The sequence below is a fragment of the Scyliorhinus canicula genome, chromosome 5 (genome assembly GCF_902713615.1).
Source record: "Scyliorhinus canicula chromosome 5, sScyCan1.1, whole genome shotgun sequence".
Lineage (NCBI taxonomy): Eukaryota > Metazoa > Chordata > Chondrichthyes > Carcharhiniformes > Scyliorhinidae > Scyliorhinus > Scyliorhinus canicula.
This window is the reverse complement of record NC_052150.1, coordinates 149,916,351-149,922,179: the sequence shown is the minus strand read 5'-3', so window position 1 is coordinate 149,922,179 and position 5,829 is coordinate 149,916,351. Positions and strand designations below refer to the sequence as shown.

The 5,829-nt window shown below is 44.5% G+C and overlaps 1 long non-coding RNA gene across 1 annotated transcript; it reads right to left on the bottom strand.

Annotated features, from left to right (window-relative positions):
- Window positions 1–2,609: 2,609 nt before the first annotated feature.
- LOC119965643 lies at window positions 2,610–4,940 on the bottom strand. The gene is made up of 3 exons (XR_005460589.1): window positions 4,806–4,940; window positions 3,396–3,516; window positions 2,610–2,760 (listed from the first exon to the last, which is right to left on the bottom strand). It is a non-coding gene; the product is annotated as an uncharacterized LOC119965643 (long non-coding RNA).
- Between the last annotated feature and the right edge of the window lie 889 nt (window positions 4,941–5,829).

The window sequence follows — 5,829 nt, the reverse complement described above, 5'->3', positions numbered from 1 at the left end:
AAGATGGAACTCAGGAAAATTGCAATCACCAAGGTAGTGAGCTTCAGGAAATTGTTGGATCTACAGGCTGCAAATGCTCTGGTCCAGATAGACTTCACACTAAGATGTTGAAAGAAGTGACTAATGAGATAGCTGATGCATAGGTTTTAATTTTCCAAAATTCCCTAGATTCGGGCAAGGGTACATTAGATTGTAAGATAGTAAATATAATTATTTTATTCAAAAGGGGAAAGAGACAGAAACCAGGAAACTATCAGCCAGTTAGCCTAACATCTGTCAGAGGAAAAATGTTAGAAGCCATTATTAAAGATGTTATAGCAGGGCACTTGAAAAAATTCAGAGACATTCAGGCAGAGTCAACATGGTTCTGTGAAAGGGAAGTCATGTTTAACCAATTGATTGGAGTTCTTTGAAGGAGTCACATGTGCTGTGGTTAGTGCAGAAGCAGTGGATGTATGGCACTTAGATTTCCAGAAGATATTTGATACGGTGCCACATCAAAAGTTATTGCGTAAAGTAGAAGCTCAGGGTGCAGGGAGTAACATATTGACAAGGATTGAAGATTAGCGAGCTAACAGGAAACAGAGACTTGGCATAAAAAATTTCAAAGTTATTTGTGACGGGTTTTTCAGGGAGTTTCCCACTGGCTCTGCCAGCGAGTTCCCCACCGCTATTGAATGACACTTTTTTGGGCCCTGGGGAGTTTCTCACTTACAATTCTCTTACAATTCTAAGCCCACATTTAGAATTTCTTTTAGCAGTGGAGAGCTGAATTCAGGGATCGGGCCGCCATTTTGAGAGGGTGCCCTGAGTCCCCACCCATGGACAATGTCACCCCCCCCCCCCCCCCCACACACACACACATGGACACTACCATACACCACCCAAGTGAGGACACCCTGCTATGGTGTCTCTGGGGTCCCCCTTCTTAAGGCCTCCACAAGCCCCCTTACAACATCCCTCCCTTTCAGGACCCACACCCATCATCCACCTCCAACCTCCCGAAAGCCCCTACCTAACTGCCCTGCACTCTCCCACCCTTCAAACCTACCCACCACCCTCATTTTATGGGCAAGGCCTCTTTGCCTCCTGACTCTTGGCAGTGCCACCCTGGCACTCAGCCACCCTTGGCAGTGCCACCCTGGCACCCAGGCAGTGCTCCTACTGGCTTGGCAGTGCCAGGGTGGCAATGCCAAGGTGCCTGCTGGGCTGTACCAAAGTTTCCAAGTGTTCCAGGTGGAGAGCTGGGGTGCCACCCTGCACTTAGCCCGACCACCCTGTGGTCTCCAATGGCCTGAGAGATCCCCCGGAAGCCATTCCGCTTGGTCCATGTTTGTGTGGACCAGCACAGAATGGTGTCCAGCAGTAGCCTCCCTGGGGAGGCTGAACAATCAAAGAAGGCCATTAGATCCCGCGCAGGTAGGTCACAAGTAGGTTTACAACCTACCTCCGCAACGTCATTCGGTCCCGCCCATTTGGGGCGGGGTTCCAACTCTGACGTCTTGCGGAACTTCGGAGAATCCCAGGAGGTGCGGAGCCTGTCGGGAGGCCCGCTGGACAGCTTTCCCGGCATTCTCCATTCGGATTGCACTCAAGCGAGAGCCCAGCGCGACCGGAGATTCGTGCCCAGAGTCTTTGAATATTTTTAATGGAAGAGTTAGATAGATTCTTGATCAACGAAGGAGTGAAAGATTATCTAGGGTAGACAGGGATGTGGAGTTGAGGTCACAATCAGATCAGTCATGATCTCATTGGATAGAGGAACAGCCTTGAGGCATCAAGTGGCCTTCTCTTCCTCCTAATTTGTATGTTTGACTGTCAACTTAAAGTCCACTGAGGAATGGACGATGTGAGACAAGGCTTGATACTTTTGACGCTGCCATGAACAAGATGCAGATCAACCTAGGGATTGCATCCAAAAATGAATGTCTTGGCATCAGATACTAACAGTGAGGAGACCCAGATGCTGCTAGATTATCATTGCTGATGAGCTGACGTCAACCATTGCTGTCCCTTGAGGAATAAAGGTTCAAAACCTTTCCATTCTACACTCCAAATAAAGATTTAAACACATCTCCCTGATGACACACAAGTGTCCAGAGGCTAGTTGCCCTGAAGTTGACATCACATGAATGGAATACTCTGGTCTCCAGCAGCCCGCCTGGGCTCACACCCTGCCTCCGACTGCTGCAGGAACATTTCTGTGAGGTGGTCTCCAGAAAGTGACCCCAATTCTAACCCTGAGCCATATCCCACTGAGGTGTGTGCCTTGCACTGGTGGAGGGTGCAGGTGTGCTGTGACAACCCTTCGTGAGCCCCCGCATCCTCAGACCTGTTCCTGCTGCTCAGCAGCCTGGCTGGCCGTGATCTGCTCGTGATGCAGTGGATGAGCTGACACTCTTTCAGAGTACATTTGACTCATGTGATTGACAGAATTTGATGAAGCGATGGAGCTGTGATCTGTGCTCTGATGAAGAATCATCCAGACTTGAAATGCTAGCTTTATTCTCTCTCCACAGATGCTGTCAGATGCTGAGATCTTCCAGCATTTTCTGTTTTCAGCTTCCAGCATCTGCGGTATTTTGCTCTTACCTGTACTAGGTTGCCAGGAGATGCTAATCTTCACATTGTCGCAGGAGATATCCCTGTCCTCCCCAGCAAGATCAGCTGCAGTGTCCTCAAACTCAATGAGAGTGGTTATCTCTGCCTTCCCTCTCCCACTCTGGGTTTGCTCTCTTGTGTTGTGTGTCAGCTTGGCCTCTATGAAGACAAAACAATGTAATGTGATTAGAGGGGGTGAAGCAGATGATTGGGTGAAATGTATGTCTCCTGTGTATGATGAGCCCTCGCCAGAAAGGGACAAAGTTTGAGCAACATGATAGATGGTGAAAGTGTCCGTGTGAGTATGAGTGTTGAAAAGTGTCCCCCGTTAATTGATTTTTGAGATCTGTGAAGAGATCCGCCATTCGAGTAGATGGTGCTGTGGTGAGAGTTTGATAGTGAAGGGAGCTGCGAGAGGAACTGAGCGGATGAGATAATTAATTCGCTTCCTGCACTACATGGCACGGTTCCCAACCGCGCTGACCTCCTGCATGACAGCTCCCCGGGCCAGACAGGTGAGTTTGGTATGCTTCCTGGGGCCATGCCTTAGGTAGAGGCTATACCTCTGTGCCAGACGCCTCAAATCAAAGCCTCGAGGGAATGGTGGTTGAATTAGGGTGCAGGCTTCCTGGTGAGGTTGTTAGCCTTTCGCTTCTGTGTTTCGGACATCCTGCACAGTCTTGCAGAGAGTGAGATGTATGTGTTAAATATACGTTTACATCTGGTACCCGGACCTTCTAACCCACCAGTGATGGCAGCTCCCGCCCCGCCAGGTGATTTGGACAGATACTCACGTGTGCATAATTAATGAGGCTCCAAGTGCGGAATTGGGTGCGGGTTTACGCCATGCTGGCCAACGGGCACCACCAGAATCGCTCGCCGCTGCACTTAGACAAAAAAATGGAGAATTCCGCCCTAAAAGTAAATAAAAAGATCAAATAAAAAGATCAAGTATGGTGGGAAAATCGAAAAACATACCTAAAGGTACAGTGTGTTGGGGCATTTAATAACAGGATTTAAATAATTTGGTTTGATATAACTAGGTTCAGCTGTAATTATACAACTATAACAGCAAAAAAAAAGAAGATAACACAAATGATTTAGAAAATGTTTAACCTACTGCAGGAAAATGACTAAAAATAAGGAATGAAGAAATGTGAATAAACTCCCTCTTGCAGATAATAGATAATGAAAGAGATTTATGTGGTAGTAAAAAAGAAGAATCCCTTCTCATGAATACAAGGTCATTTATATAACACACTGATACACTAAAATAGTGTGATATGGAATTACAGATTACAGTTTAATATCTATGATTTTCTGTCCCTGAAGGTAACAAATACTGAGAACAAGTCAAATTGGGCTCCGCTCCGTTATTTTTTAGCTTAACCCTTCTCATACAGGGCCAGAGAGTCTGGAAAATTATCTTCATGATTTGAGAATTACACACAGTGAAAACACAAAATAAAAGAAACTGGAGGAATAAATTATTGATTTGTATTTAAACAAGTGGAAACAATGCCCCAGATAAAGAGATTAAACTAAGATGTTCAGTGAACATCTATATCACGGCGGGGGGGGGGGGGGGGGGGGGGGAGCCCTAATTCAAACTGACTTTATTTTAAGTACGGCATAAGCCCCATCCTCCAGCAATGCTCCAGTCAGTGGTCTCTTAACACCACAAGTCTGTGATTTAGCAAGAGCTGTAAGTGACCTAGATAAGCATTGATATTGGTTCTGTGCAATGAACTTATGGATTTGGATGTGCTCTCAGCGAAAGCAAATAACAGACTGCTGAGAAAATTGTGCAGTGTTTGGTCGACGATTTGAAGTTGAATACATTTGAGACAGAACCATACAAGCCTTTCAGACATGAATTCAAAAGGCTGCAAGTGAATCCAAATGAAATAACTGTGGTTCAGATTAGTGCAATGCATTTCCACCTTTTTTATTTTGCTGTCATCTATATATCATCCTCATTCACTTATGCTGTAGCCTCCTTTGCCATCTCAAAATTTGTTTCTCTACGTAATTCCTTTTAAATTTCACCCCCCGCTGTTTTTGAAGGACTATTTATGCTGGTTCAACCTGGGAGCCAGATACATTTTCATAACCAGCAGAAAAAATATGTAACAGGCTATTAGATACATCGTGCTTCCAATCTCAATGGCTACACAGAATTTACTGGACAAAATATGTTTTACCTTTATTATATTGGCTCAGTTAAGCTGCAAGATTACTGTGTTGGTAATCAGCATTCAAACATCTTTATCATATCCCAGTTTGTAGAAAGCCATTTTGTATTGTATAGAAAAATATCACCAGCCTGTTTACTTGGGTGATTCAGAATTATTCAGAGCAGAGAGAACTTAAAAGAGAAGTGGAGAGTGGATTATGATTGGCTCCAACTTTGATCCCAGCAGAATAGCTTTTGCCTCCCCATGTTAGTGCGGCTAGGGAGAACACGAGAGGAAATGTTGGAAATGAGATGTACAGAAAGCAAAGAAAGACGGACACACAGAGAGAAAGTGTGAGAAGCAGAGGGAGTGCCAGAAAGAAAGGAAGTAATAATATTCAGTGAGCAAATACAGAGAAAAAGACAGTAAGTGACTTGGCACTGACAAAGAAAGCGACAGATAGTCAGTAAATAGGATAGACAAACAGAGACATACACAAAGTGAAAGACAGAAAGATAGTTACAGGCAATCGCTGAGATACAGAAGTAACATAAATAGGAAACAGGAAAGGCAAAATATAAAACAGGAAGTGAAAGTGAATTTTAATTTCCCAGCCGAAAGCTGGATGGGACGATTATGGGACCCAGGGCAGCAGAGCCCAGAATTCTCGGATGGGGCCCAGAGGAACACGCTTGGTCCACAGCCAGCCTTGGTCCTGCTGTCACCCACACATTTAATGTGTTAGTGTTCTCTCTGTCCTTTTAGGTTTGGCAGTATTTTCTAATCACAGCTGTTGCAAGTATCTATCAGGCAATTGTTGTCCATGATTCTTTCCCATTTACTTTGAAAATTGAGCTTCTTCAGATTTTGTACAATGTGAAATTATTAACGTGAACTATTTTTGAAACACTTCTGTCAACGCTTTCATAAATCCATGTCAATAGTTCTGTATATTTAGAAATATAATTTAATAAATAAATATCCATCATGATTTAAAAAAACATCATATATCAGAAATCCTGGGCTGAGTTCTCCGCAGCCCCCTTCTGAA